The sequence below is a fragment of the Callospermophilus lateralis genome, unplaced genomic scaffold (genome assembly GCF_048772815.1).
Source record: "Callospermophilus lateralis isolate mCalLat2 unplaced genomic scaffold, mCalLat2.hap1 Scaffold_3695, whole genome shotgun sequence".
NCBI lineage: Eukaryota > Metazoa > Chordata > Mammalia > Rodentia > Sciuridae > Callospermophilus > Callospermophilus lateralis.
Genome location: NW_027514155.1, coordinates 783 through 28,497, shown reverse-complemented (window position 1 = coordinate 28,497; position 27,715 = coordinate 783). Strand labels below are relative to the sequence as shown.

The 27,715-nt window shown below is 67.1% G+C and overlaps 10 non-coding genes across 10 annotated transcripts; all 10 read left to right on the top strand.

Moving 5' to 3' along the window:
- Nucleotides 1–1,925: 1,925 nt before the first annotated feature.
- On the top strand, nucleotides 1,926–2,044 carry LOC143640598 (5S ribosomal RNA). The gene has a single exon (XR_013155020.1). It is a non-coding gene; the product is annotated as a 5S ribosomal RNA (ribosomal RNA).
- A 2,598-nt stretch (nucleotides 2,045–4,642) lies between these two features.
- LOC143640597 (5S ribosomal RNA) lies at nucleotides 4,643–4,761 on the top strand. Its single transcript, XR_013155019.1, has one exon. It is a non-coding gene; the product is annotated as a 5S ribosomal RNA (ribosomal RNA).
- Nucleotides 4,762–7,395: 2,634 nt separating this feature from the next.
- LOC143640596 (5S ribosomal RNA) lies at nucleotides 7,396–7,514 on the top strand. Its single transcript, XR_013155018.1, has one exon. It is a non-coding gene; the product is annotated as a 5S ribosomal RNA (ribosomal RNA).
- A 2,607-nt stretch (nucleotides 7,515–10,121) lies between these two features.
- On the top strand, nucleotides 10,122–10,240 carry LOC143640595 (5S ribosomal RNA). Its single transcript, XR_013155017.1, has one exon. It is a non-coding gene; the product is annotated as a 5S ribosomal RNA (ribosomal RNA).
- Nucleotides 10,241–12,858: 2,618 nt separating this feature from the next.
- On the top strand, nucleotides 12,859–12,976 carry LOC143640622 (5S ribosomal RNA). The gene has a single exon (XR_013155044.1). It is a non-coding gene; the product is annotated as a 5S ribosomal RNA (ribosomal RNA).
- Nucleotides 12,977–15,592: 2,616 nt separating this feature from the next.
- Nucleotides 15,593–15,711, top strand: LOC143640604 (5S ribosomal RNA). The gene has a single exon (XR_013155026.1). It is a non-coding gene; the product is annotated as a 5S ribosomal RNA (ribosomal RNA).
- A 2,636-nt stretch (nucleotides 15,712–18,347) lies between these two features.
- LOC143640592 (5S ribosomal RNA) lies at nucleotides 18,348–18,466 on the top strand. The gene has a single exon (XR_013155015.1). It is a non-coding gene; the product is annotated as a 5S ribosomal RNA (ribosomal RNA).
- Nucleotides 18,467–21,110: 2,644 nt separating this feature from the next.
- Nucleotides 21,111–21,229, top strand: LOC143640594 (5S ribosomal RNA). The gene has a single exon (XR_013155016.1). It is a non-coding gene; the product is annotated as a 5S ribosomal RNA (ribosomal RNA).
- A 2,624-nt stretch (nucleotides 21,230–23,853) lies between these two features.
- Nucleotides 23,854–23,972, top strand: LOC143640626 (5S ribosomal RNA). Its single transcript, XR_013155046.1, has one exon. It is a non-coding gene; the product is annotated as a 5S ribosomal RNA (ribosomal RNA).
- A 2,634-nt stretch (nucleotides 23,973–26,606) lies between these two features.
- On the top strand, nucleotides 26,607–26,725 carry LOC143640625 (5S ribosomal RNA). The gene has a single exon (XR_013155045.1). It is a non-coding gene; the product is annotated as a 5S ribosomal RNA (ribosomal RNA).
- The last annotated feature ends 990 nt before the right edge of the window (nucleotides 26,726–27,715 follow it).

The window sequence follows — 27,715 nt, the reverse complement described above, 5'->3', positions numbered from 1 at the left end:
CTCTACTGGCCTGTGAGGAGGCCTCCTGTCTCCATCTCCCACTCAGTGTGTCTCTTTCCTTGGCCCTTCTGTCTGTCACCCTGTCTCTCTCGCTCTCTCTCTCTCTCTCTCTTTCTCTCTCTCTCACAAACACACACACACAGACACACACTCACTCCTCTCTTCCCCCCTCCCACCCCAGCCACCTCACTCTGGGCTGCAAGTCACCCAGTCCATGGCAGCCTCGAGACTGGGCGGTCACAGGTTCTCTCATCTCCCATCTAACTTCCCGTGGATGTAAGAGTGGATTCCCACATCCCCCTTGAAGTGAGTGCACGTCTTCAGGGTGTGTGCAGGGCAGAGGCTGAGAGAAGGCCCAGGAGGCCACAGGGTCTTAGGAGGCTGCGCTGGGAGCCAAGCAAGAGAGCAGATGTCAAAGGAGGGCAGGTGCTCCGAGAAGAGGAGGAAGCAGCCTTCGGAGCAGGCAAGTGGTTCGGGGCCAGGAGATTGCCGGGGAGGACCACGTGCCGAGGGGAGCTGAAGGCCAAGGCCGGGCGGTGGGGACAGGGAGGCAGAGGCCCCTTTGTTCGCGGCGAACCCTCCACCTGGAGACGCCTGGCCGCGAGGCAGGGCCTGAAGGCCCGGTGGGCGCGCGACCCCCCGCAACCGCTGCTCCCCCCCGCCCCCCGCAAGGCTTGCGGGTGAGGGGGCTTCCGGTCTGGTGAGGCCGTCGACTGGGCTCTGACGGGGTTTGACTCGGAACGCTACTTTCACAGGCGGTCCTTTCCGGGAGCACAGCCCATGGACAAATGGACGGAGGGGTCTGTGCCCTTCCTCAGGGCGGTGCTGTACAGGTCCTGGTCCTTGAGGTGTACCAAACAAGGCCAGAGCCCTCCGACCTTGGCACTCAGTCCGAAGGGAGTCACTCGGGGGTGGGGTAGAGTGTGGTGGGGTGGGGGTGAGGTAGGGTAGGGTGGGGGTGGCGGTGGGGTTGCGGGGCGGCCAAGCGCTGCTGTGCAGAGTGGACAAAGCAGAGTGGATGGGGAACTCAGGGCGAGGCCCGCGCCCCAGCGGCGCACTTCTGAGCCTGGCCCTGTGACTGACTGACTGACTGACTGACTGACTGACTGACTGGGAACCAGCGGGCCACAGCCGGCTCGCCACCCGCTGCCCGGTTGTCTGTGGGTCCCTGCGTGTGTTCCTCCTCGGGCCCTCCCTGAGGGTGGCTCCCCGCACAGGTGTTGTGTGTGGCCGGCCGCTCGCCATTGCCCAGTCCCACTGCATTTCCAGCTGGGGCGCTGGGCCTCTGTCAGGGTCTCTGGGGTGTCCGGTGGGGGGCGCGGGGGGCCGGGGTGTCTGCTCCCGTCTTCGCCCCTGGCTCTCTGGGCGCCCGGCTCGGCTCTGCTCGGCTAGGCTAGGCTAGGGTAGCGCGGGCGGCGGCAGCTGGGGATTCTCTGGGGATTCTCGGCCAGGCGAAGGGCTGGGTGGGGTGGCGGTGCGGGTGCCGGGTGCCCGGGGGTCGGGGGTCTTGGGGCTCGGCGAGGAGGGGCAGAGGCCAGGCCAGGCCGGGGCGGGGCTCCCGGTAGGTGGAGCCAGGTGCCCAGGGGCAGAGGTGGAGGCGGGACTCAGCCCCTGTCAGCCCCGCCTAGCCCACTCCACCCCGACCCGATCCGGCCCGGCCGAGGACCCGAGAGGGAGAGCCGGCCAGTCTCCCAGGACCCCCGCGCCGCCGCGGGGACCGAGTCAGGTCGGAGCGAGAAAGCCAGCCTGGAGTTGAGTTGAGGAGCGCTGGGCAGTGCTGGGGCGGGGCGAGGGAGGCCCCCTGGGAACACCCGCTGTGTTGGCCCCCTCCACCGCTGCCCTGCCCTCCCCTGCCCTCCCCTGCCCCTGGGCTGAAGGGTGGAAGCCGGCGCAGGCTCTTGAGGCGTTCCGGGGCAGCCTCCGCCGTCTACGGCCATACCACCCTGAACGCGCCCGATCTCGTCTGATCTCGGAAGCTAAGCAGGGTCGGGCCTGGTTAGTACTTGGATGGGAGACCGCCTGGGAATACCGGGTGCTGTAGGCTTTTGCGCCCCCTTCCCACACGCACTTTTCTTGCGTGGCCCGGAAACAGTGTCCGTGACCGCCTCAGGCCGTGACCCCCGGGCCCGCGGGGGTAGGGCGCAGGGGCAGCCCTGGGCTCCCGGTGTCCCTTCAGGCCTGCGGCTGGCCTCCCGCCTTCCGGCGCCCAGCGCCCAGCGCCTGCAGTGAGCCACACTGGCCTGGCTCTCTCCAGGGACGCTAGGACACTCCAGGCGACCCGGCGGAGCCGAGCCTGGTCCAGGCCTCCACCAGTCCTGTGCACCCTGACCGACCCCCACCCCCCCCCACCACTCACACTCCCGGATGGGGGGTGGGGAGGCGCACACCTGCTTTTCCCCAGAACACAGGGCCCACCCGCAGGGGCCGCTCCCCACCCGTTCTTGCCACACCAGCAGAGCGTGGCCACCCAGGTCCTGGGAGTGAGAGAGTCCATCCAGCGTCTCTCCCTAGGTCCGTCCCTTGGCAACTCTGCCTCCCTTCCCAACGCCTTCCTCCTGAGGGTCCCAGCCCTGAGTCTGTCTCTTCACCCATCTCTCTCTCTTTCTCTCTCTCTCTCTCTATCTCTGTCTCTCTCTCTCTCTCTCTCTCTCTCTCTCTCACACACACACACACACACACACACACTCTGGAAGCAGATGTCTTTCTGTCTATCTCTCTGCTCATCCATCTCTCCTTCACCTTTGTGACTCTACTGGCCTGTGAGGAGGCCTCCTGTCTCCATCTCCCACTCAGTGTGTCTCTTTCCTTGGCCCTTCTGTCTGTCACCCTGTCTCTCTCGCGCTCTCTCTCTCTCTCTCTCTCTCTCTCTCTCTCTCACAAACACACACACACAGACACACACTCACTCCTCTCTTCCCCCCTCCCACCCCAGCCACCTCACTCTGGGCTGCAAGTCACCCAGTCCATGGCAGCCTCGAGACTGGGCGGTCACAGGTTCTCTCATCTCCCATCTAACTTCCCGTGGATGTAAGAGTGGATTCCCACATCCCCCTTGAAGTGAGTGCACGTCTTCAGGGTGTGTGCAGGGCAGAGGCTGAGAGAAGGCCCAGGAGGCCACAGGGTCTTAGGAGGCTGCGCTGGGAGCCAAGCAAGAGAGCAGATGTCAAAGGAGGGCAGGTGCTCCGAGAAGAGGAGGAAGCAGCCTTCGGAGCAGGCAAGTGGTTCGGGGCCAGGAGGTTGCCGGGGAGGACCACGTGCCGAGGGGAGCTGAAGGCCAAGGCCGGGCGGTGGGGCAGGGAGGCAGAGGCCCCTTTGTTCGCGGCGAACCCTCCACCTGGAGACGCCTGGCCGCGAGGCAGGGCCTGAAGGCCCGGTGGGCGCGCGACCCCCCGCAACCGCTGCTCCCCCCCGCCCCCCGCAAGGCTTGCGGGTGAGGGGGCTTCCGGTCTGGTGAGGCCGTCGACTGGGCTCTGACGGGGTTTGACTCGGAACGCTACTTTCACAGGCGGTCCTTTCCGGGAGCACAGCCCATGGACAAATGGACGGAGGGGTCTGTGCCCTTCCTCAGGGCGGTGCTGTACAGGTCCTGGTCCTTGAGGTGTACAAACAAGGCGCAGAGCCCTCCGACCTTGGCACTCAGTCCGAAGGGAGTCACTCGGGGGTGGGGTAGAGTGTGGTGGGGTGGGGGTGAGGTAGGGTAGGGTGGGGGTGGCGGTGGGGGTGCGGGGCGGCCAAGCGCTGCTGTGCAGAGTGGACAAAGCAGAGTGGATGGGGAACTCAGGGCGAGGCCCGCGCCCCAGCGGCGCACTTCTGAGCCTGGCCCTGTGACTGACTGACTGACTGACTGACTGGGAACCAGCGGGCCACAGCCGGCTCGCCACCCGCTGCCCGGTTGTCTGTGGGTCCCTGCGTGTGTTCCTCCTCGGGCCCTCCCTGAGGTTGGCTCCCCGCACAGGTGTTGTGTGTGGCCGGCCGCTCGCCATTGCCCAGTCCCACTGCATTTCCAGCTGGGGCGCTGGGCCTCTGTCAGGGTCTCTGGGGTGTCCGGTGGGGGGCGCGGGGGGCCGGGGTGTCTGCTCCCGTCTTCGCCCCTGGCTCTCTGGGCGCCCGGCTCGGCTCTGCTCGGCTAGGCTAGGCTAGGGTAGCGCGGGCGGCGGCAGCTGGGGATTCTCTGGGGATTCTCGGCCAGGCGAAGGGCTGGGTGGGGTGGCGGTGCGGGTGCCGGGTGCCCGGGGGTCGGGGGTCGTGGGGCTCGGCGAGGAGGGGCAGAGGCCAGGCCAGGCCGGGGCGGGGCTCCCGGTAGGTGGAGCCAGGTGCCCAGGGGCAGAGGTGGAGGCGGGACTCAGCCCCTGTCAGCCCCGCCTAGCCCACTCCACCCCGACCCGATCCGGCCCCGCCAAGGACCCGAGAGGGAGAGCCGGCCAGTCTCCCAGGACCCCCGCGCCGCCGCGGGGACCGAGTCAGGTCGGAGCGAGAAAGCCAGCCTGGAGTTGAGTTGAGGAGCGCTGGGCAGTGCTGGGGCGGGGCGAGGGAGGCCCCCTGGGAACACCCGCTGTGTTGGCCCCCTCCACCGCTGCCTGCCCCTGGGCTGAAGGGTGGAAGCCGGTGCAGGCTCTTGAGGCGTTCCGGGGCAGCCTCTGCCGTCTACGGCCATACCACCCTGAACGCGCCCGATCTCGTCTGATCTCGGAAGCTAAGCAGGGTCGGGCCTGGTTAGTACTTGGATGGGAGACCGCCTGGGAATACCGGGTGCTGTAGGCTTTTGCGCCCCCTTCCCACACGCACTTTTCTTGCGTGGCCCGGAAACAGTGTCCGTGACCGCCTCAGGCCGTGACCCCCGGGCCCGCGGGGGTAGGGCGCAGGGGCAGCCCTGGGCTCCCGGTGTCCCTTCAGGCCTGCGGCTGGCCTCCCGCCTTCCGGCGCCCAGCGCCCAGCGCCTGCAGTGAGCCACACTGGCCTGGCTCTCTCCAGGGACGCTAGGACACTCCAGGCGACCCGGCGGAGCCGAGCCTGGTCCAGGCCTCGACCAGTCCTGTGCACCCTGACCGACCCCCACCCCCCCCCACCACTCACACTCCCGGATGGGGGGTGGGGAGGCGCACACCTGCTTTTCCCCAGAACACAGGGCCCACCCGCAGGGGCCGCTCCCCACCCGTTCTTGCCACACCAGCAGAGCGTGGCCACCCAGGTCCTGGGAGTGAGAGAGTCCATCCAGCGTCTCTCCCTAGGTCCGTCCCTTGGCAACTCTGCCTCCCTTCCCAACGCCTTCCTCCTGAGGGTCCCAGCCCTGAGTCTGTCTCTTCACCCATCTCTCTCTCTTTCTCTCTCTCTCTCTCTATCTCTGTCTCTCTCTCTCTCTCTCTCTCTCTCTCTCTCACACACACACACACACACACACACACTCTGGAAGCAGATGTCTTTCTGTCTATCTCTCTGCTCATCCATCTCTCCTTCACCTTTGTGACTCTACTGGCCTGTGAGGAGGCCTCCTGTCTCCATCTCCCACTCAGTGTGTCTCTTTCCTTGGCCCTTCTGTCTGTCACCCTGTCTCTCTCGCGCTCTCTCTCTCTCTCTCTCTCTCTCTCTCTCTCTCTCACAAACACACACACACAGACACACACTCACTCCTCTCTTCCCCCCTCCCACCCCAGCCACCTCACTCTGGGCTGCAAGTCACCCAGTCCATGGCAGCCTCGAGACTGGGCGGTCACAGGTTCTCTCATCTCCCATCTAACTTCCCGTGGATGTAAGAGTGGATTCCCACATCCCCCTTGAAGTGAGTGCACGTCTTCAGGGTGTGTGCAGGGCAGAGGCTGAGAGAAGGCCCAGGAGGCCACAGGGTCTTAGGAGGCTGCGCTGGGAGCCAAGCAAGAGAGCAGATGTCAAAGGAGGGCAGGTGCTCCGAGAAGAGGAGGAAGCAGCCTTCGGAGCAGGCAAGTGGTTCGGGGCCAGGAGGTTGCCGGGGAGGACCACGTGCCGAGGGGAGCTGAAGGCCAAGGCCGGGCGGTGGGGACAGGGAGGCAGAGGCCCCTTTGTTCGCGGCGAACCCTCCACCTGGAGACGCCTGGCCGCGAGGCAGGGCCTGAAGGCCCGGTGGGCGCGCGACCCCCCGCAACCGCTGCTCCCCCCCGCCCCCCGCAAGGCTTGCGGGTGAGGGGGCTTCCGGTCTGGTGAGGCCGTCGACTGGGCTCTGACGGGGTTTGACTCGGAACGCTACTTTCACAGGCGGTCCTTTCCGGGAGCACAGCCCATGGACAAATGGACGGAGGGGTCTGTGCCCTTCCTCAGGGCGGTGCTGTACAGGTCCTGGTCCTTGAGGTGTACAAACAAGGCGCAGAGCCCTCCGACCTTGGCACTCAGTCCGAAGGGAGTCACTCGGGGGTGGGGTAGAGTGTGGTGGGGTGGGGGTGAGGTAGGGTAGGGTGGGGGTGGCGGTGGGGGTGCGGGGCGGCCAAGCGCTGCTGTGCAGAGTGGACAAAGCAGAGTGGATGGGGAACTCAGGGCGAGGCCCGCGCCCCAGCGGCGCACTTCTGAGCCTGGCCCTGTGACTGACTGACTGACTGACTGACTGACTGACTGACTGGGAACCAGCGGGCCACAGCCGGCTCGCCACCCGCTGCCCGGTTGTCTGTGGGTCCCTGCGTGTGTTCCTCCTCGGGCCCTCCCTGAGGGTGGCTCCCCGCACAGGTGTTGTGTGTGGCCGGCCACTCGCCATTGCCCAGTCCCACTGCATTTCCAGCTGGGGCGCTGGGCCTCTGTCAGGGTCTCTGGGGTGTCCGGTGGGGGGCGCGGGGGGCCGGGGTGTCTGCTCCCGTCTTCGCCCCTGGCTCTCTGGGCGCCCGGCTCGGCTCTGCTCGGCTAGGCTAGGCTAGGGTAGCGCGGGCGGCGGCAGCTGGGGATTCTCTGGGGATTCTCGGCCAGGCGAAGGGCTGGGTGGGGTGGCGGTGCGGGTGCCGGGTGCCCGGGGGTCGGGGGTCTTGGGGCTCGGCGAGGAGGGGCAGAGGCCAGGCCAGGCCGGGGCGGGGCTCCCGGTAGGTGGAGCCAGGTGCCCAGGGGCAGAGGTGGAGGCGGGACTCAGCCCCTGTCAGCCCCGCCTAGCCCACTCCACCCCGACCCGATCCGGCCCGGCCGAGGACCCGAGAGGGAGAGCCGGCCAGTCTCCCAGGACCCCCGCGCCGCCGCGGGGACCGAGTCAGGTCGGAGCGAGAAAGCCAGCCTGGAGTTGAGTTGAGGAGCGCTGGGCAGTGCTGGGGCGGGGCGAGGGAGGCCCCCTGGGAACACCCGCTGTGTTGGCCCCCTCCACCGCTGCCCTGCCCTCCCCTGCCCTCCCCTGCCCCTGGGCTGAAGGGTGGAAGCCGGCGCAGGCTCTTGAGGCGTTCCGGGGCAGCCTCCGCCGTCTACGGCCATACCACCCTGAACGCGCCCGATCTCGTCTGATCTCGGAAGCTAAGCAGGGTCGGGCCTGGTTAGTACTTGGATGGGAGACCGCCTGGGAATACCGGGTGCTGTAGGCTTTTGCGCCCCCTTCCCACACGCACTTTTCTTGCGTGGCCCGGAAACAGTGTCCGTGACCGCCTCAGGCCGTGACCCCCGGGCCCGCGGGGGTAGGGCGCAGGGGCAGCCCTGGGCTCCCGGTGTCCCTTCAGGCCTGCGGCTGGCCTCCCGCCTCCCGCCTCCCGCCTCGCCTCCGGCGCCCAGCGCCCAGCGCCTGCAGTGAGCCACACTGGCCTGGCTCTCTCCAGGGACGCTAGGACACTCCAGGCGACCCGGCGGAGCCGAGCCTGGTCCAGGCCTCGACCAGTCCTGTGCACCCTGACCGACCCCCACCCCCCCCCACCACTCACACTCCCGGATGGGGGGTGGGGAGGCGCACACCTGCTTTTCCCCAGAACACAGGGCCCACCCGCAGGGGCCGCTCCCCACCCGTTCTTGCCACACCAGCAGAGCGTGGCCACCCAGGTCCTGGGAGTGAGAGAGTCCATCCAGCGTCTCTCCCTAGGTCCGTCCCTTGGCAACTCTGCCTCCCTTCCCAACGCCTTCCTCCTGAGGGTCCCAGCCCTGAGTCTGTCTCTTCACCCATCTCTCTCTCTTTCTCTCTCTCTCTCTCTATCTCTGTCTCTCTCTCTCTCTCTCTCTCTCTCTCTCACACACACACACACACACACACACACTCTGGAAGCAGATGTCTTTCTGTCTATCTCTCTGCTCATCCATCTCTCCTTCACCTTTGTGACTCTACTGGCCTGTGAGGAGGCCTCCTGTCTCCATCTCCCACTCAGTGTGTCTCTTTCCTTGGCCCTTCTGTCTGTCACCCTGTCTCTCTCGCTCTCTCTCTCTCTCTCTCTCTCTCTCTCACAAACACACACACACAGACACACACTCACTCCTCTCTTCCCCCCTCCCACCCCAGCCACCTCACTCTGGGCTGCAAGTCACCCAGTCCATGGCAGCCTCGAGACTGGGCGGTCACAGGTTCTCTCATCTCCCATCTAACTTCCCGTGGATGTAAGAGTGGATTCCCACATCCCCCTTGAAGTGAGTGCACGTCTTCAGGGTGTGTGCAGGGCAGAGGCTGAGAGAAGGCCCAGGAGGCCACAGGGTCTTAGGAGGCTGCGCTGGGAGCCAAGCAAGAGAGCAGATGTCAAAGGAGGGCAGGTGCTCCGAGAAGAGGAGGAAGCAGCCTTCGGAGCAGGCAAGTGGTTCGGGGCCAGGAGGTTGCCGGGGAGGACCACGTGCCGAGGGGAGCTGAAGGCCAAGGCCGGGCGGTGGGGACAGGGAGGCAGAGGCCCCTTTGTTCGCGGCGAACCCTCCACCTGGAGACGCCTGGCCGCGAGGCAGGGCCTGAAGGCCCGGTGGGCGCGCGACCCCCCGCAACCGCTGCTCCCCCCCGCCCCCCGCAAGGCTTGCGGGTGAGGGGGCTTCCGGTCTGGTGAGGCCGTCGACTGGGCTCTGACGGGGTTTGACTCGGAACGCTACTTTCACAGGCGGTCCTTTCCGGGAGCACAGCCCATGGACAAATGGACGGAGGGGTCTGTGCCCTTCCTCAGGGCGGTGCTGTACAGGTCCTGGTCCTTGAGGTGTACAAACAAGGCGCAGAGCCCTCCGACCTTGGCACTCAGTCCGAAGGGAGTCACTCGGGGGTGGGGTAGAGTGTGGTGGGGTGGGGGTGAGGTAGGGTAGGGTGGGGGTGGCGGTGGGGGTGCGGGGCGGCCAAGCGCTGCTGTGCAGAGTGGACAAAGCAGAGTGGATGGGGAACTCAGGGCGAGGCCCGCGCCCCAGCGGCGCACTTCTGAGCCTGGCCCTGTGACTGACTGACTGACTGACTGACTGGGAACCAGCGGGCCACAGCCGGCTCGCCACCCGCTGCCCGGTTGTCTGTGGGTCCCTGCGTGTGTTCCTCCTCGGGCCCTCCCTGAGGTTGGCTCCCCGCACAGGTGTTGTGTGTGGCCGGCCGCTCGCCATTGCCCAGTCCCACTGCATTTCCAGCTGGGGCGCTGGGCCTCTGTCAGGGTCTCTGGGGTGTCCGGTGGGGGGCGCGGGGGGCCGGGGTGTCTGCTCCCGTCTTCGCCCCTGGCTCTCTGGGCGCCCGGCTCGGCTCTGCTCGGCTAGGCTAGGCTAGGGTAGCGCGGGCGGCGGCAGCTGGGGATTCTCTGGGGATTCTCGGCCAGGCGAAGGGCTGGGTGGGGTGGCGGTGCGGGTGCCGGGTGCCCGGGGGTCGGGGGTCGTGGGGCTCGGCGAGGAGGGGCAGAGGCCAGGCCAGGCCGGGGCGGGGCTCCCGGTAGGTGGAGCCAGGTGCCCAGGGGCAGAGGTGGAGGCGGGACTCAGCCCCTGTCAGCCCCGCCTAGCCCACTCCACCCCGACCCGATCCGGCCCCGCCAAGGACCCGAGAGGGAGAGCCGGCCAGTCTCCCAGGACCCCCGCGCCGCCGCGGGGACCGAGTCAGGTCGGAGCGAGAAAGCCAGCCTGGAGTTGAGTTGAGGAGCGCTGGGCAGTGCTGGGGCGGGGCGAGGGAGGCCCCCTGGGAACACCCGCTGTGTTGGCCCCCTCCACCGCTGCCTGCCCCTGGGCTGAAGGGTGGAAGCCGGTGCAGGCTCTTGAGGCGTTCCGGGGCAGCCTCTGCCGTCTACGGCCATACCACCCTGAACGCGCCCGATCTCGTCTGATCTCGGAAGCTAAGCAGGGTCGGGCCTGGTTAGTACTTGGATGGGAGACCGCCTGGGAATACCGGGTGCTGTAGGCTTTTGCGCCCCCTTCCCACACGCACTTTTCTTGCGTGGCCCGGAAACAGTGTCCGTGACCGCCTCAGGCCGTGACCCCCGGGCCCGCGGGGGTAGGGCGCAGGGGCAGCCCTGGGCTCCCGGTGTCCCTTCAGGCCTGCGGCTGGCCTCCCGCCTTCCGGCGCCCAGCGCCCAGCGCCTGCAGTGAGCCACACTGGCCTGGCTCTCTCCAGGGACGCTAGAGGACACTCCAGGCGACCCGGCGGAGCCGAGCCTGGTCCAGGCCTCGACCAGTCCTGTGCACCCTGACCGACCCCCACCCCCCCCCACCACTCACACTCCCGGATGGGGGGTGGGGAGGCGCACACCTGCTTTTCCCCAGAACACAGGGCCCACCCGCAGGGGCCGCTCCCCACCCGTTCTTGCCACACCAGCAGAGCGTGGCCACCCAGGTCCTGGGAGAGAGTCCATCCAGCGTCTCTCCCTAGGTCCGTCCCTTGGCAACTCTGCCTCCCTTCCCAACGCCTTCCTCCTGAGGGTCCCAGCCCTGAGTCTGTCTCTTCACCCATCTCTCTCTCTTTCTCTCTCTCTCTCTCTATCTCTGTCTCTCTCTCTCTCTCTCTCTCTCTCTCACACACACACACACACACACACACACTCTGGAAGCAGATGTCTTTCTGTCTATCTCTCTGCTCATCCATCTCTCCTTCACCTTTGTGACTCTACTGGCCTGTGAGGAGGCCTCCTGTCTCCATCTCCCACTCAGTGTGTCTCTTTCCTTGGCCCTTCTGTCTGTCACCCTGTCTCTCTCGCGCTCTCTCTCTCTCTCTCTCTCTCTCTCTCTCTCTCTCTCACAAACACACACACACAGACACACACTCACTCCTCTCTTCCCCCCTCCCACCCCAGCCACCTCACTCTGGGCTGCAAGTCACCCAGTCCATGGCAGCCTCGAGACTGGGCGGTCACAGGTTCTCTCATCTCCCATCTAACTTCCCGTGGATGTAAGAGTGGATTCCCACATCCCCCTTGAAGTGAGTGCACGTCTTCAGGGTGTGTGCAGGGCAGAGGCTGAGAGAAGGCCCAGGAGGCCACAGGGTCTTAGGAGGCTGCGCTGGGAGCCAAGCAAGAGAGCAGATGTCAAAGGAGGGCAGGTGCTCCGAGAAGAGGAGGAAGCAGCCTTCGGAGCAGGCAAGTGGTTCGGGGCCAGGAGGTTGCCGGGGAGGACCACGTGCCGAGGGGAGCTGAAGGCCAAGGCCGGGCGGTGGGGACAGGGAGGCAGAGGCCCCTTTGTTCGCGGCGAACCCTCCACCTGGAGACGCCTGGCCGCGAGGCAGGGCCTGAAGGCCCGGTGGGCGCGCGACCCCCCGCAACCGCTGCTCCCCCCCGCCCCCCGCAAGGCTTGCGGGTGAGGGGGCTTCCGGTCTGGTGAGGCCGTCGACTGGGCTCTGACGGGGTTTGACTCGGAACGCTACTTTCACAGGCGGTCCTTTCCGGGAGCACAGCCCATGGACAAATGGACGGAGGGGTCTGTGCCCTTCCTCAGGGCGGTGCTGTACAGGTCCTGGTCCTTGAGGTGTACAAACAAGGCGCAGAGCCCTCCGACCTTGGCACTCAGTCCGAAGGGAGTCACTCGGGGGTGGGGTAGAGTGTGGTGGGGTGGGGGTGAGGTAGGGTAGGGTGGGGGTGGCGGTGGGGGTGCGGGGCGGCCAAGCGCTGCTGTGCAGAGTGGACAAAGCAGAGTGGATGGGGAACTCAGGGCGAGGCCCGCGCCCCAGCGGCGCACTTCTGAGCCTGGCCCTGTGACTGACTGACTGACTGACTGACTGGGAACCAGCGGGCCACAGCCGGCTCGCCACCCGCTGCCCGGTTGTCTGTGGGTCCCTGCGTGTGTTCCTCCTCGGGCCCTCCCTGAGGTTGGCTCCCCGCACAGGTGTTGTGTGTGGCCGGCCGCTCGCCATTGCCCAGTCCCACTGCATTTCCAGCTGGGGCGCTGGGCCTCTGTCAGGGTCTCTGGGGTGTCCGGTGGGGGGCGCGGGGGGCCGGGGTGTCTGCTCCCGTCTTCGCCCCTGGCTCTCTGGGCGCCCGGCTCGGCTCTGCTCGGCTAGGCTAGGCTAGGGTAGCGCGGGCGGCGGCAGCTGGGGATTCTCTGGGGATTCTCGGCCAGGCGAAGGGCTGGGTGGGGTGGCGGTGCGGGTGCCGGGTGCCCGGGGGTCGGGGGTCTTGGGGCTCGGCGAGGAGGGGCAGAGGCCAGGCCAGGCCGGGGCGGGGCTCCCGGTAGGTGGAGCCAGGTGCCCAGGGGCAGAGGTGGAGGCGGGACTCAGCCCCTGTCAGCCCCGCCTAGCCCACTCCACCCCGACCCGATCCGGCCCGGCCGAGGACCCGAGAGGGAGAGCCGGCCAGTCTCCCAGGACCCCCGCGCCGCCGCGGGGACCGAGTCAGGTCGGAGCGAGAAAGCCAGCCTGGAGTTGAGTTGAGGAGCGCTGGGCAGTGCTGGGGCGGGGCGAGGGAGGCCCCCTGGGAACACCCGCTGTGTTGGCCCCCTCCACCGCTGCCCTGCCCTCCCCTGCCCTCCCCTGCCCCTGGGCTGAAGGGTGGAAGCCGGCGCAGGCTCTTGAGGCGTTCCGGGGCAGCCTCCGCCGTCTACGGCCATACCACCCTGAACGCGCCCGATCTCGTCTGATCTGGAAGCTAAGCAGGGTCGGGCCTGGTTAGTACTTGGATGGGAGACCGCCTGGGAATACCGGGTGCTGTAGGCTTTTGCGCCCCCTTCCCACACGCACTTTTCTTGCGTGGCCCGGAAACAGTGTCCGTGACCGCCTCAGGCCGTGACCCCCGGGCCCGCGCGGGTAGGGCGCAGGGGCAGCCCTGGGCTCCCGGTGTCCCTTCAGGCCTGCGGCTGGCCTCCCGCCTCGCCTCCGGCGCCCAGCGCCCAGCGCCTGCAGTGAGCCACACTGGCCTGGCTCTCTCCAGGGACGCTAGGACACTCCAGGCGACCCGGCGGAGCCGAGCCTGGTCCAGGCCTCGACCAGTCCTGTGCACCCTGACCGACCCCCACCCCCCCCCACCACTCACACTCCCGGATGGGGGGTGGGGAGGCGCACACCTGCTTTTCCCCAGAACACAGGGCCCACCCGCAGGGGCCGCTCCCCACCCGTTCTTGCCACACCAGCAGAGCGTGGCCACCCAGGTCCTGGGAGTGAGAGAGTCCATCCAGCGTCTCTCCCTAGGTCCGTCCCTTGGCAACTCTGCCTCCCTTCCCAACGCCTTCCTCCTGAGGGTCCCAGCCCTGAGTCTGTCTCTTCACCCATCTCTCTCTCTTTCTCTCTCTCTCTCTCTATCTCTGTCTCTCTCTCTCTCTCTCTCTCTCTCTCTCTCACACACACACACACACACACACACACTCTGGAAGCAGATGTCTTTCTGTCTATCTCTCTGCTCATCCATCTCTCCTTCACCTTTGTGACTCTACTGGCCTGTGAGGAGGCCTCCTGTCTCCATCTCCCACTCAGTGTGTCTCTTTCCTTGGCCCTTCTGTCTGTCACCCTGTCTCTCTCGCTCTCTCTCTCTCTCTCTCTCTCTCTCTCACAAACACACACACACAGACACACACTCACTCCTCTCTTCCCCCCTCCCACCCCAGCCACCTCACTCTGGGCTGCAAGTCACCCAGTCCATGGCAGCCTCGAGACTGGGCGGTCACAGGTTCTCTCATCTCCCATCTAACTTCCCGTGGATGTAAGAGTGGATTCCCACATCCCCCTTGAAGTGAGTGCACGTCTTCAGGGTGTGTGCAGGGCAGAGGCTGAGAGAAGGCCCAGGAGGCCACAGGGTCTTAGGAGGCTGCGCTGGGAGCCAAGCAAGAGAGCAGATGTCAAAGGAGGGCAGGTGCTCCGAGAAGAGGAGGAAGCAGCCTTCGGAGCAGGCAAGTGGTTCGGGGCCAGGAGGTTGCCGGGGAGGACCACGTGCCGAGGGGAGCTGAAGGCCAAGGCCGGGCGGTGGGGACAGGGAGGCAGAGGCCCCTTTGTTCGCGGCGAACCCTCCACCTGGAGACGCCTGGCCGCGAGGCAGGGCCTGAAGGCCCGGTGGGCGCGCGACCCCCCGCAACCGCTGCTCCCCCCCGCCCCCCGCAAGGCTTGCGGGTGAGGGGGCTTCCGGTCTGGTGAGGCCGTCGACTGGGCTCTGACGGGGTTTGACTCGGAACGCTACTTTCACAGGCGGTCCTTTCCGGGAGCACAGCCCATGGACAAATGGACGGAGGGGTCTGTGCCCTTCCTCAGGGCGGTGCTGTACAGGTCCTGGTCCTTGAGGTGTACAAACAAGGCGCAGAGCCCTCCGACCTTGGCACTCAGTCCGAAGGGAGTCACTCGGGGGTGGGGTAGAGTGTGGTGGGGTGGGGGTGAGGTAGGGTAGGGTGGGGGTGGCGGTGGGGGTGCGGGGCGGCCAAGCGCTGCTGTGCAGAGTGGACAAAGCAGAGTGGATGGGGAACTCAGGGCGAGGCCCGCGCCCCAGCGGCGCACTTCTGAGCCTGGCCCTGTGACTGACTGACTGACTGACTGACTGGGAACCAGCGGGCCACAGCCGGCTCGCCACCCGCTGCCCGGTTGTCTGTGGGTCCCTGCGTGTGTTCCTCCTCGGGCCCTCCCTGAGGTTGGCTCCCCGCACAGGTGTTGTGTGTGGCCGGCCGCTCGCCATTGCCCAGTCCCACTGCATTTCCAGCTGGGGCGCTGGGCCTCTGTCAGGGTCTCTGGGGTGTCCGGTGGGGGGCGCGGGGGGCCGGGGTGTCTGCTCCCGTCTTCGCCCCTGGCTCTCTGGGCGCCCGGCTCGGCTCTGCTCGGCTAGGCTAGGCTAGGGTAGCGCGGGCGGCGGCAGCTGGGGATTCTCTGGGGATTCTCGGCCAGGCGAAGGGCTGGGTGGGGTGGCGGTGCGGGTGCCGGGTGCCCGGGGGTCGGGGGTCTTGGGGCTCGGCGAGGAGGGGCAGAGGCCAGGCCAGGCCGGGGCGGGGCTCCCGGTAGGTGGAGCCAGGTGCCCAGGGGCAGAGGTGGAGGCGGGACTCAGCCCCTGTCAGCCCCGCCTAGCCCACTCCACCCCGACCCGATCCGGCCCGGCCGAGGACCCGAGAGGGAGAGCCGGCCAGTCTCCCAGGACCCCCGCGCCGCCGCGGGGACCGAGTCAGGTCGGAGCGAGAAAGCCAGCCTGGAGTTGAGTTGAGGAGCGCTGGGCAGTGCTGGGGCGGGGCGAGGGAGGCCCCCTGGGAACACCCGCTGTGTTGGCCCCCTCCACCGCTGCCCTGCCCTCCCCTGCCCTCCCCTGCCCCTGGGCTGAAGGGTGGAAGCCGGCGCAGGCTCTTGAGGCGTTCCGGGGCAGCCTCCGCCGTCTACGGCCATACCACCCTGAACGCGCCCGATCTCATCTGATCTCGGAAGCTAAGCAGGGTCGGGCCTGGTTAGTACTTGGATGGGAGACCGCCTGGGAATACCGGGTGCTGTAGGCTTTTGCGCCCCCTTCCCACACGCACTTTTCTTGCGTGGCCCGGAAAGTGTCCGTGACCGCCTCAGGCCGTGACCCCCGGGCCCGCGGGGGTAGGGCGCAGGGGGCAGCCCTGGCCTCCCGGTGTCCCTTCAGGCCTGCGGCTGGCCTCCCGCCTCCCGCCTCCCGCCTCGCCTCCGGCGCCCAGCGCCCAGCGCCTGCAGTGAGCCACACTGGCCTGGCTCTCTCCAGGGACGCTAGGACACTCCAGGCGACCCGGCGGAGCCGAGCCTGGTCCAGGCCTCGACCAGTCCTGTGCACCCTGACCGACCCCCACCCCCCCCACCACTCACACTCCCGGATGGGGGGTGGGGAGGCGCACACCTGCTTTTCCCCAGAACACAGGGCCCACCCGCAGGGGCCGCTCCCCACCCGTTCTTGCCACACCAGCAGAGCGTGGCCACCCAGGTCCTGGGAGTGAGAGAGTCCATCCAGCGTCTCTCCTAGGTCCGTCCCTTGGCAACTCTGCCTCCCTTCCCAACGCCTTCCTCCTGAGGGTCCCAGCCCTGAGTCTGTCTCTTCACCCATCTCTCTCTCTTTCTCTCTCTCTCTCTCTATCTCTGTCTCTCTCTCTCTCTCTCTCTCTCTCTCTCTCTCTCACACACACACACACACACACACACACACACTGGAAGCAGATGTCTTTCTGTCTATCTCTCTGCTCATCCATCTCTCCTTCACCTTTGTGACTCTACTGGCCTGTGAGGAGGCCTCCTGTCTCCATCTCCCACTCAGTGTGTCTCTTTCCTTGGCCCTTCTGTCTGTCACCCTGTCTCTCTCGCTCTCTCTCTCTCTCTCTCTCTCTCTCTCTCACAAACACACACACACAGACACACACTCACTCCTCTCTTCCCCCCTCCCCACCCCAGCCACCTCACTCTGGGCTGCAAGTCACCCAGTCCATGGCAGCCTCGAGACTGGGCGGTCACAGGTTCTCTCATCTCCCATCTAACTTTCCCGTGGATGTAAGAGTGGATTCCCACATCCCCCTTGAAGTGAGTGCACGTCTTCAGGGGTGTGCAGGGCAGAGGCTGAGAGAAGGCCCAGGAGGCCACAGGGTCTTAGGAGGCTGCGCTGGGAGCCAAGCAAGAGAGCAGATGTCAAAGGAGGGCAGGTGCTCCGAGAAGAGGAGGAAGCAGCCTTCGGAGCAGGCAAGTGGTTCGGGGCCAGGAGGTTGCCGGGGAGGACCACGTGCCGAGGGGAGCTGAAGGCCAAGGCCGGGCGGTGGGGACAGGGAGGCAGAGGCCCCTTTGTTCGCGGCGAACCCTCCACCTGGAGACGCCTGGCCGCGAGGCAGGGCCTGAAGGCCCGGTGGGCGCGCGACCCCCCGCAACCGCTGCTCCCCCCCGCCCCCCGCAAGGCTTGCGGGTGAGGGGGCTTCCGGTCTGGTGAGGCCGTCGACTGGGCTCTGACGGGGTTTGACTCGGAACGCTACTTTCACAGGCGGTCCTTTCCGGGAGCACAGCCCATGGACAAATGGACGGAGGGGTCTGTGCCCTTCCTCAGGGCGGTGCTGTACAGGTCCTGGTCCTTGAGGTGTACAAACAAGGCGCAGAGCCCTCCGACCTTGGCACTCAGTCCGAAGGGAGTCACTCGGGGGTGGGGTAGAGTGTGGTGGGGTGGGGGTGAGGTAGGGTAGGGTGGGGGTGGCGGTGGGGGTGCGGGGCGGCCAAGCGCTGCTGTGCAGAGTGGACAAAGCAGAGTGGATGGGGAACTCAGGGCGAGGCCCGCGCCCCAGCGGCGCACTTCTGAGCCTGGCCCTGTGACTGACTGACTGACTGACTGACTGGGAACCAGCGGGCCACAGCCGGCTCGCCACCCGCTGCCCGGTTGTCTGTGGGTCCCTGCGTGTGTTCCTCCTCGGGCCCTCCCTGAGGTTGGCTCCCCGCACAGGTGTTGTGTGTGGCCGGCCGCTCGCCATTGCCCAGTCCCACTGCATTTCCAGCTGGGGCGCTGGGCCTCTGTCAGGGTCTCTGGGGTGTCCGGTGGGGGGCGCGGGGGGCCGGGGTGTCTGCTCCCGTCTTCGCCCCTGGCTCTCTGGGCGCCCGGCTCGGCTCTGCTCGGCTAGGCTAGGCTAGGGTAGCGCGGGCGGCGGCAGCTGGGGATTCTCTGGGGATTCTCGGCCAGGCGAAGGGCTGGGTGGGGTGGCGGTGCGGGTGCCGGGTGCCCGGGGGTCGGGGGTCTTGGGGCTCGGCGAGGAGGGGCAGAGGCCAGGCCAGGCCGGGGCGGGGCTCCCGGTAGGTGGAGCCAGGTGCCCAGGGGCCCTCTGCCCTGGGCACCTGGCTCCACCCTACCGGGAGCCCCGCCCCGGCCTGGCCCTGGCCTCCTGCCCTCCTCGCGAGCCCCAGAGAGAGTGCCGGCCATCTCCCAGGACCCCCGCGCCGCCGCGGGGACCGAGTCAGGTCGGAGCGAGAAAGCCAGCCTGGAGTTGAGTTGAGGAGCGCTGGGCAGTGCTGGGGCGGGGCGAGGGAGGCCCCCTGGGAACACCCGCTGTGTTGGCCCCCTCCACCGCTGCCCTGCCCTCCCCTGCCCTCCCCTGCCCCTGGGCTGAAGGGTGGAAGCCGGCGCAGGCTCTTGAGGCGTTCCGGGGCAGCCTCCGCCGTCTACGGCCATACCACCCTGAACGCGCCCGATCTCATCTGATCTCGGAAGCTAAGCAGGGTCGGGCCTGGTTAGTACTTGGATGGGAGACCGCCTGGGAATACCGGGTGCTGTAGGCTTTTGCGCCCCCTTCCCACACGCACTTTTCTTGCGTGGCCCGGAAACAGTGTCCGTGACCGCCTCAGGCCGTGACCCCCGGGCCCGCGGGGGTAGGGCGCAGGGGCAGCCCTGGCCTCCCGGTGTCCCTTCAGGCCTGCGGCTGGCCTCCCGCCTCCCGCCTCCCGCCTCGCCTCCGGCGCCCAGCGCCCAGCGCCTGCAGTGAGCCACACTGGCCTGGCTCTCTCCAGGGACGCTAGGACACTCCAGGCGACCCGGCGGAGCCGAGCCTGGTCCAGGCCTCCACCAGTCCTGTGCACCCTGACCGACCCCCACCCCCCCCCACCACTCACACTCCCGGATGGGGGGTGGGGAGGCGCACACCTGCTTTTCCCCAGAACACAGGGCCCACCCGCAGGGGCCGCTCCCCACCCGTTCTTGCCACACCAGCAGAGCGTGGCCACCCAGGTCCTGGGAGTGAGAGAGTCCATCCAGCGTCTCTCCCTAGGTCCGTCCCTTGGCAACTCTGCCTCCCTTCCCAACGCCTTCCTCCTGAGGGTCCCAGCCCTGAGTCTGTCTCTTCACCCATCTCTCTCTCTTTCTCTCTCTCTCTCTCTATCTCTGTCTCTCTCTCTCTCTCTCTCTCTCTCTCTCTCTCTCACACACACACACACACACACACACACACTCTGGAAGCAGATGTCTTTCTGTCTATCTCTCTGCTCATCCATCTCTCCTTCACCTTTGTGACTCTACTGGCCTGTGAGGAGGCCTCCTGTCTCCATCTCCCACTCAGTGTGTCTCTTTCCTTGGCCCTTCTGTCTGTCACCCTGTCTCTCTCGCTCTCTCTCTCTCTCTCTCTCTCTCTCTCACAAACACACACACACAGACACACACTCACTCCTCTCTTCCCCCCTCCCACCCCAGCCACCTCACTCTGGGCTGCAAGTCACCCAGTCCATGGCAGCCTCGAGACTGGGCGGTCACAGGTTCTCTCATCTCCCATCTAACTTCCCGTGGATGTAAGAGTGGATTCCCACATCCCCCTTGAAGTGAGTGCACGTCTTCAGGGTGTGTGCAGGGCAGAGGCTGAGAGAAGGCCCAGGAGGCCACAGGGTCTTAGGAGGCTGCGCTGGGAGCCAAGCAAGAGAGCAGATGTCAAAGGAGGGCAGGTGCTCCGAGAAGAGGAGGAAGCAGCCTTCGGAGCAGGCAAGTGGTTCGGGGCCAGGAGGTTGCCGGGGAGGACCACGTGCCGAGGGGAGCTGAAGGCCAAGGCCGGGCGGTGGGGACAGGGAGGCAGAGGCCCCTTTGTTCGCGGCGAACCCTCCACCTGGAGACGCCTGGCCGCGAGGCAGGGCCTGAAGGCCCGGTGGGCGCGCGACCCCCCGCAACCGCTGCTCCCCCCCGCCCCCCGCAAGGCTTGCGGGTGAGGGGGCTTCCGGTCTGGTGAGGCCGTCGACTGGGCTCTGACGGGGTTTGACTCGGAACGCTACTTTCACAGGCGGTCCTTTCCGGGAGCACAGCCCATGGACAAATGGACGGAGGGGTCTGTGCCCTTCCTCAGGGCGGTGCTGTACAGGTCCTGGTCCTTGAGGTGTACAAACAAGGCGCAGAGCCCTCCGACCTTGGCACTCAGTCCGAAGGGAGTCACTCGGGGGTGGGGTAGAGTGTGGTGGGGTGGGGGTGAGGTAGGGTAGGGTGGGGGTGGCGGTGGGGGTGCGGGGCGGCCAAGCGCTGCTGTGCAGAGTGGACAAAGCAGAGTGGATGGGGAACTCAGGGCGAGGCCCGCGCCCCAGCGGCGCACTTCTGAGCCTGGCCCTGTGACTGACTGACTGACTGACTGACTGACTGACTGGGAACCAGCGGGCCACAGCCGGCTCGCCACCCGCTGCCCGGTTGTCTGTGGGTCCCTGCGTGTGTTCCTCCTCGGGCCCTCCCTGAGGTTGGCTCCCCGCACAGGTGTTGTGTGTGGCCGGCCGCTCGCCATTGCCCAGTCCCACTGCATTTCCAGCTGGGGCGCTGGGCCTCTGTCAGGGTCTCTGGGGTGTCCGGTGGGGGGCGCGGGGGGCCGGGGTGTCTGCTCCCGTCTTCGCCCCTGGCTCTCTGGGCGCCCGGCTCGGCTCTGCTCGGCTAGGCTAGGCTAGGGTAGCGCGGGCGGCGGCAGCTGGGGATTCTCTGGGGATTCTCGGCCAGGCGAAGGGCTGGGTGGGGTGGCGGTGCGGGTGCCGGGTGCCCGGGGGTCGGGGGTCTTGGGGCTCGGCGAGGAGGGGCAGAGGCCAGGCCAGGCCGGGGCGGGGCTCCCGGTAGGTGGAGCCAGGTGCCCAGGGGCAGAGGTGGAGGCGGGACTCAGCCCCTGTCAGCCCCGCCTAGCCCACTCCACCCCGACCCGATCCGGCCCCGCCGAGGACCCGAGAGGGAGAGCCGGCCAGTCTCCCAGGACCCCCGCGCCGCCGCGGGGACCGAGTCAGGTCGGAGCGAGAAAGCCAGCCTGGAGTTGAGTTGAGGAGCGCTGGGCAGTGCTGGGGCGGGGCGAGGGAGGCCCCCTGGGAACACCCGCTGTGTTGGCCCCCTCCACCGCTGCCCTGCCCTCCCCTGCCCTCCCCTGCCCCTGGGCTGAAGGGTGGAAGCCGGCGCAGGCTCTTGAGGCGTTCCGGGGCAGCCTCCGCCGTCTACGGCCATACCACCCTGAACGCGCCCGATCTCGTCTGATCTCGGAAGCTAAGCAGGGTCGGGCCTGGTTAGTACTTGGATGGGAGACCGCCTGGGAATACCGGGTGCTGTAGGCTTTTGCGCCCCCTTCCCACACGCACTTTTCTTGCGTGGCCCGGAAACAGTGTCCGTGACCGCCTCAGGCCGTGACCCCCGGGCCCGCGGGGGTAGGGCGCAGGGGCAGCCCTGGGCTCCCGGTGTCCCTTCAGGCCTGCGGATGGCCTCCCGCCTCCCGCCTCCCGCCTCGCCTCCGGCGCCCAGCGCCCAGCGCCTGCAGTGAGCCACACTGGCCTGGCTCTCTCCAGGGACGCTAGGACACTCCAGGCGACCCGGCGGAGCCGAGCCTGGTCCAGGCCTCGACCAGTCCTGTGCACCCTGACCGACCCCCACCCCCCCCACCACTCACACTCCCGGATGGGGGGTGGGGAGGCGCACACCTGCTTTTCCCCAGAACACAGGGCCCACCCGCAGGGGCCGCTCCCCACCCGTTCTTGCCACACCAGCAGAGCGTGGCCACCCAGGTCCTGGGAGTGAGAGAGTCCATCCAGCGTCTCTCCCTAGGTCCGTCCCTTGGCAACTCTGCCTCCCTTCCCAACGCCTTCCTCCTGAGGGTCCCAGCCCTGAGTCTGTCTCTTCACCCATCTCTCTCTCTTTCTCTCTCTCTCTCTCTATCTCTGTCTCTCTCTCTCTCTCTCTCTCTCTCTCACACACACACACACACACACACTCTGGAAGCAGATGTCTTTCTGTCTATCTCTCTGCTCATCCATCTCTCCTTCACCTTTGTGACTCTACTGGCCTGTGAGGAGGCCTCCTGTCTCCATCTCCCACTCAGTGTGTCTCTTTCCTTGGCCCTTCTGTCTGTCACCCTGTCTCTCTCGCTCTCTCTCTCTCTCTCTCTTTCTCTCTCTCTCACAAACACACACACACAGACACACACTCACTCCTCTCTTCCCCCCTCCCACCCCAGCCACCTCACTCTGGGCTGCAAGTCACCCAGTCCATGGCAGCCTCGAGACTGGGCGGTCACAGGTTCTCTCATCTCCCATCTAACTTCCCGTGGATGTAAGAGTGGATTCCCACATCCCCCTTGAAGTGAGTGCACGTCTTCAGGGTGTGTGCAGGGCAGAGGCTGAGAGAAGGCCCAGGAGGCCACAGGGTCTTAGGAGGCTGCGCTGGGAGCCAAGCAAGAGAGCAGATGTCAAAGGAGGGCAGGTGCTCCGAGAAGAGGAGGAAGCAGCCTTCGGAGCAGGCAAGTGGTTGGGGCCAGGAGATTGCCGGGGAGGACCACGTGCCGAGGGGAGCTGAAGGCCAAGGCCGGGCGGTGGGGACAGGGAGGCAGAGGCCCCTTTGTTCGCGGCGAACCCTCCACCTGGAGACGCCTGGCCGCGAGGCAGGGCCTGAAGGCCCGGTGGGCGCGCGACCCCCCGCAACCGCTGCTCCCCCCCGCCCCCCGCAAGGCTTGCGGGTGAGGGGGCTTCCGGTCTGGTGAGGCCGTCGACTGGGCTCTGACGGGGTTTGACTCGGAACGCTACTTTCACAGGCGGTCCTTTCCGGGAGCACAGCCCATGGACAAATGGACGGAGGGGTCTGTGCCCTTCCTCAGGGCGGTGCTGTACAGGTCCTGGTCCTTGAGGTGTACAAACAAGGCGCAGAGCCCTCCGACCTTGGCACTCAGTCCGAAGGGAGTCACTCGGGGGTGGGGTAGAGTGTGGTGGGGTGGGGGTGAGGTAGGGTAGGGTGGGGGTGGCGGTGGGGGTGCGGGGCGGCCAAGCGCTGCTGTGCAGAGTGGACAAAGCAGAGTGGATGGGGAACTCAGGGCGAGGCCCGCGCCCCAGCGGCGCACTTCTGAGCCTGGCCCTGTGACTGACTGACTGACTGACTGACTGGGAAGCAGCGGGCCACAGCCGGCTCGCCACCCGCTGCCCGGTTGTCTGTGGGTCCCTGCGTGTGTTCCTCCTCGGGCCCTCCCTGAGGTTGGCTCCCCGCACAGGTGTTGTGTGTGGCCGGCCGCTCGCCATTGCCCAGTCCCACTGCATTTCCAGCTGGGGCGCTGGGCCTCTGTCAGGGTCTCTGGGGTGTCCGGTGGGGGGCGCGGGGGGCCGGGGTGTCTGCTCCCGTCTTCGCCCCTGGCTCTCTGGGCGCCCGGCTCGGCTCTGCTCGGCTAGGCTAGGCTAGGGTAGCGCGGGCGGCGGCAGCTGGGGATTCTCTGGGGATTCTCGGCCAGGCGAAGGGCTGGGTGGGGTGGCGGTGCGGGTGCCGGGTGCCCGGGGGTCGGGGGTCTTGGGGCTCGGCGAGGAGGGGCAGAGGCCAGGCCAGGCCGGGGCGGGGCTCCCGGTAGGTGGAGCCAGGTGCCCAGGGGCAGAGGTGGAGGCGGGACTCAGCCCCTGTCAGCCCCGCCTAGCCCACTCCACCCCGACCCGATCCGGCCCGGCCGAGGACCCGAGAGGGAGAGCCGGCCAGTCTCCCAGGACCCCCGCGCCGCCGCGGGGACCGAGTCAGGTCGGAGCGAGAAAGCCAGCCTGGAGTTGAGTTGAGGAGCGCTGGGCAGTGCTGGGGCGGGGCGAGGGAGGCCCCCTGGGAACACCCGCTGTGTTGGCCCCCTCCACCGCTGCCCTGCCCTCCCCTGCCCTCCCCTGCCCCTGGGCTGAAGGGTGGAAGCCGGTGCAGGCTCTTGAGGCGTTCCGGGGCAGCCTCTGCCGTCTACGGCCATACCACCCTGAACGCGCCCGATCTCGTCTGATCTCGGAAGCTAAGCAGGGTCGGGCCTGGTTAGTACTTGGATGGGAGACCGCCTGGGAATACCGGGTGCTGTAGGCTTTTGCGCCCCCTTCCCACACGCACTTTTCTTGCGTGGCCCGGAAACAGTGTCCGTGACCGCCTCAGGCCGTGACCCCCGGGCCCGCGGGGGTAGGGCGCAGGGGCAGCCCTGGGCTCCCGGTGTCCCTTCAGGCCTGCGGCTGGCCTCCCGCCTTCCGGCGCCCAGCGCCCAGCGCCTGCAGTGAGCCACACTGGCCTGGCTCTCTCCAGGGACGCTAGGACACTCCAGGCGACCCGGCGGAGCCGAGCCTGGTCCAGGCCTCGACCAGTCCTGTGCACCCTGACCGACCCCCACCCCCCCCCACCACTCACACTCCCGGATGGGGGGTGGGGAGGCGCACACCTGCTTTTCCCCAGAACACAGGGCCCACCCGCAGGGGCCGCTCCCCACCCGTTCTTGCCACACCAGCAGAGCGTGGCCACCCAGGTCCTGGGAGTGAGAGAGTCCATCCAGCGTCTCTCCCTAGGTCCGTCCCTTGGCAACTCTGCCTCCCTTCCCAACGCCTTCCTCCTGAGGGTCCCAGCCCTGAGTCTGTCTCTTCACCCATCTCTCTCTCTTTCTCTCTCTCTCTCTCTATCTCTGTCTCTCTCTCTCTCTCTCTCTCTCTCTCTCTCACACACACACACACACACACACACACTCTGGAAGCAGATGTCTTTCTGTCTATCTCTCTGCTCATCCATCTCTCCTTCACCTTTGTGACTCTACTGGCCTGTGAGGAGGCCTCCTGTCTCCATCTCCCACTCAGTGTGTCTCTTTCCTTGGCCCTTCTGTCTGTCACCCTGTCTCTCTCGCGCTCTCTCTCTCTCTCTCTCTCTCTCTCTCTCTCTCTCACAAACACACACACACAGACACACACTCACTCCTCTCTTCCCCCCTCCCACCCCAGCCACCTCACTCTGGGCTGCAAGTCACCCAGTCCATGGCAGCCTCGAGACTGGGCGGTCACAGGTTCTCTCATCTCCCATCTAACTTCCCGTGGATGTAAGAGTGGATTCCCACATCCCCCTTGAAGTGAGTGCACGTCTTCAGGGTGTGTGCAGGGCAGAGGCTGAGAGAAGGCCCAGGAGGCCACAGGGTCTTAGGAGGCTGCGCTGGGAGCCAAGCAAGAGAGCAGATGTCAAAGGAGGGCAGGTGCTCCGAGAAGAGGAGGAAGCAGCCTTCGGAGCAGGCAAGTGGTTCGGGGCCAGGAGGTTGCCGGGGAGGACCACGTGCCGAGGGGAGCTGAAGGCCAAGGCCGGGCGGTGGGGACAGGGAGGCAGAGGCCCCTTTGTTCGCGGCGAACCCTCCACCTGGAGACGCCTGGCCGCGAGGCAGGGCCTGAAGGCCCGGTGGGCGCGCGACCCCCCGCAACCGCTGCTCCCCCCCGCCCCCCGCAAGGCTTGCGGGTGAGGGGGCTTCCGGTCTGGTGAGGCCGTCGACTGGGCTCTGACGGGGTTTGACTCGGAACGCTACTTTCACAGGCGGTCCTTTCCGGGAGCACAGCCCATGGACAAATGGACGGAGGGGTCTGTGCCCTTCCTCAGGGCGGTGCTGTACAGGTCCTGGTCCTTGAGGTGTACAAACAAGGCGCAGAGCCCTCCGACCTTGGCACTCAGTCCGAAGGGAGTCACTCGGGGGTGGGGTAGAGTGTGGTGGGGTGGGGGTGAGGTAGGGTAGGGTGGGGGTGGCGGTGGGGGTGCGGGGCGGCCAAGCGCTGCTGTGCAGAGTGGACAAAGCAGAGTGGATGGGGAACTCAGGGCGAGGCCCGCGCCCCAGCGGCGCACTTCTGAGCCTGGCCCTGTGACTGACTGACTGACTGACTGACTGACTGACTGACTGGGAACCAGCGGGCCACAGCCGGCTCGCCACCCGCTGCCCGGTTGTCTGTGGGTCCCTGCGTGTGTTCCTCCTCGGGCCCTCCCTGAGGGTGGCTCCCCGCACAGGTGTTGTGTGTGGCCGGCCACTCGCCATTGCCCAGTCCCACTGCATTTCCAGCTGGGGCGCTGGGCCTCTGTCAGGGTCTCTGGGGTGTCCGGTGGGGGGCGCGGGGGGCCGGGGTGTCTGCTCCCGTCTTCGCCCCTGGCTCTCTGGGCGCCCGGCTCGGCTTTGCTCGGCTAGGCTAGGCTAGGGTAGCGCGGGCGGCGGCAGCTGGGGATTCTCTGGGGATTCTCGGCCAGGCGAAGGGCTGGGTGGGGTGGCGGTGCGGTTGCCGGGTGCCCGGGGGTCGGGGGTCTTGGGGCTCGGCGAGGAGGGGCAGAGGCCAGGCCAGGCCGGGGCGGGGCTCCCGGTAGGTGGAGCCAGGTGCCCAGGGGCAGAGGTGGAGGCGGGACTCAGCCCCTGTCAGCCCCGCCTAGCCCACTCCACCCCGACCCGATCCGGCCCGGCCGAGGACCCGAGAGGGAGAGCCGGCCAGTCTCCCAGGACCCCCGCGCCGCCGCATGGACCGAGTCAGGTCGGAGCGAGAAAGCCAGCCTGGAGTTGAGTTGAGGAGCGCTGGGCAGTGCTGGGGCGGGGCGAGGGAGGCCCCCTGGGAACACCCGCTGTGTTGGCCCCCTCCACCGCTGCCCTGCCCTCCCCTGCCCTCCCCTGCCCCTGGGCTGAAGGGTGGAAGCCGGCGCAGGCTCTTGAGGCGTTCCGGGGCAGCCTCCGCCGTCTACGGCCATACCACCCTGAACGCGCCCGATCTCGTCTGATCTCGGAAGCTAAGCAGGGTCGGGCCTGGTTAGTACTTGGATGGGAGACCGCCTGGGAATACCGGGTGCTGTAGGCTTTTGCGCCCCCTTCCCACACGCACTTTTCTTGCGTGGCCCGGAAACAGTGTCCGTGACCGCCTCAGGCCGTGACCCCCGGGCCCGCGGGGGTAGGGCGCAGGGGCAGCCCTGGGCTCCCGGTGTCCCTTCAGGCCTGCGGCTGGCCTCCCGCCTCCCGCCTCCCGCCTCGCCTCCGGCGCCCAGCGCCCAGCGCCTGCAGTGAGCCACACTGGCCTGGCTCTCTCCAGGGACGCTAGGACACTCCAGGCGACCCGGCGGAGCCGAGCCTGGTCCAGGCCTCGACCAGTCCTGTGCACCCTGACCGACCCCCACCCCCCCCCACCACTCACACTCCCGGATGGGGGGTGGGGAGGCGCACACCTGCTTTTCCCCAGAACACAGGGCCCACCCGCAGGGGCCGCTCCCCACCCGTTCTTGCCACACCAGCAGAGCGTGGCCACCCAGGTCCTGGGAGTGAGAGAGTCCATCCAGCGTCTCTCCCTAGGTCCGTCCCTTGGCAACTCTGCCTCCCTTCCCAACGCCTTCCTCCTGAGGGTCCCAGCCCTGAGTCTGTCTCTTCACCCATCTCTCTCTCTTTCTCTCTCTCTCTCTCTATCTCTGTCTCTCTCTCTCTCTCTCTCTCTCTCTCTCACACACACACACACACACACACACACTCTGGAAGCAGATGTCTTTCTGTCTATCTCTCTGCTCATCCATCTCTCCTTCACCTTTGTGACTCTACTGGCCTGTGAGGAGGCCTCCTGTCTCCATCTCCCACTCAGTGTGTCTCTTTCCTTGGCCCTTCTGTCTGTCACCCTGTCTCTCTCGCTCTCTCTCTCTCTCTCTCTCTCTCTCTCACAAACACACACACACAGACACACACTCACTCCTCTCTTCCCCCCTCCCACCCCAGCCACCTCACTCTGGGCTGCAAGTCACCCAGTCCATGGCAGCCTCGAGACTGGGCGGTCACAGGTTCTCTCATCTCCCATCTAACTTCCCGTGGA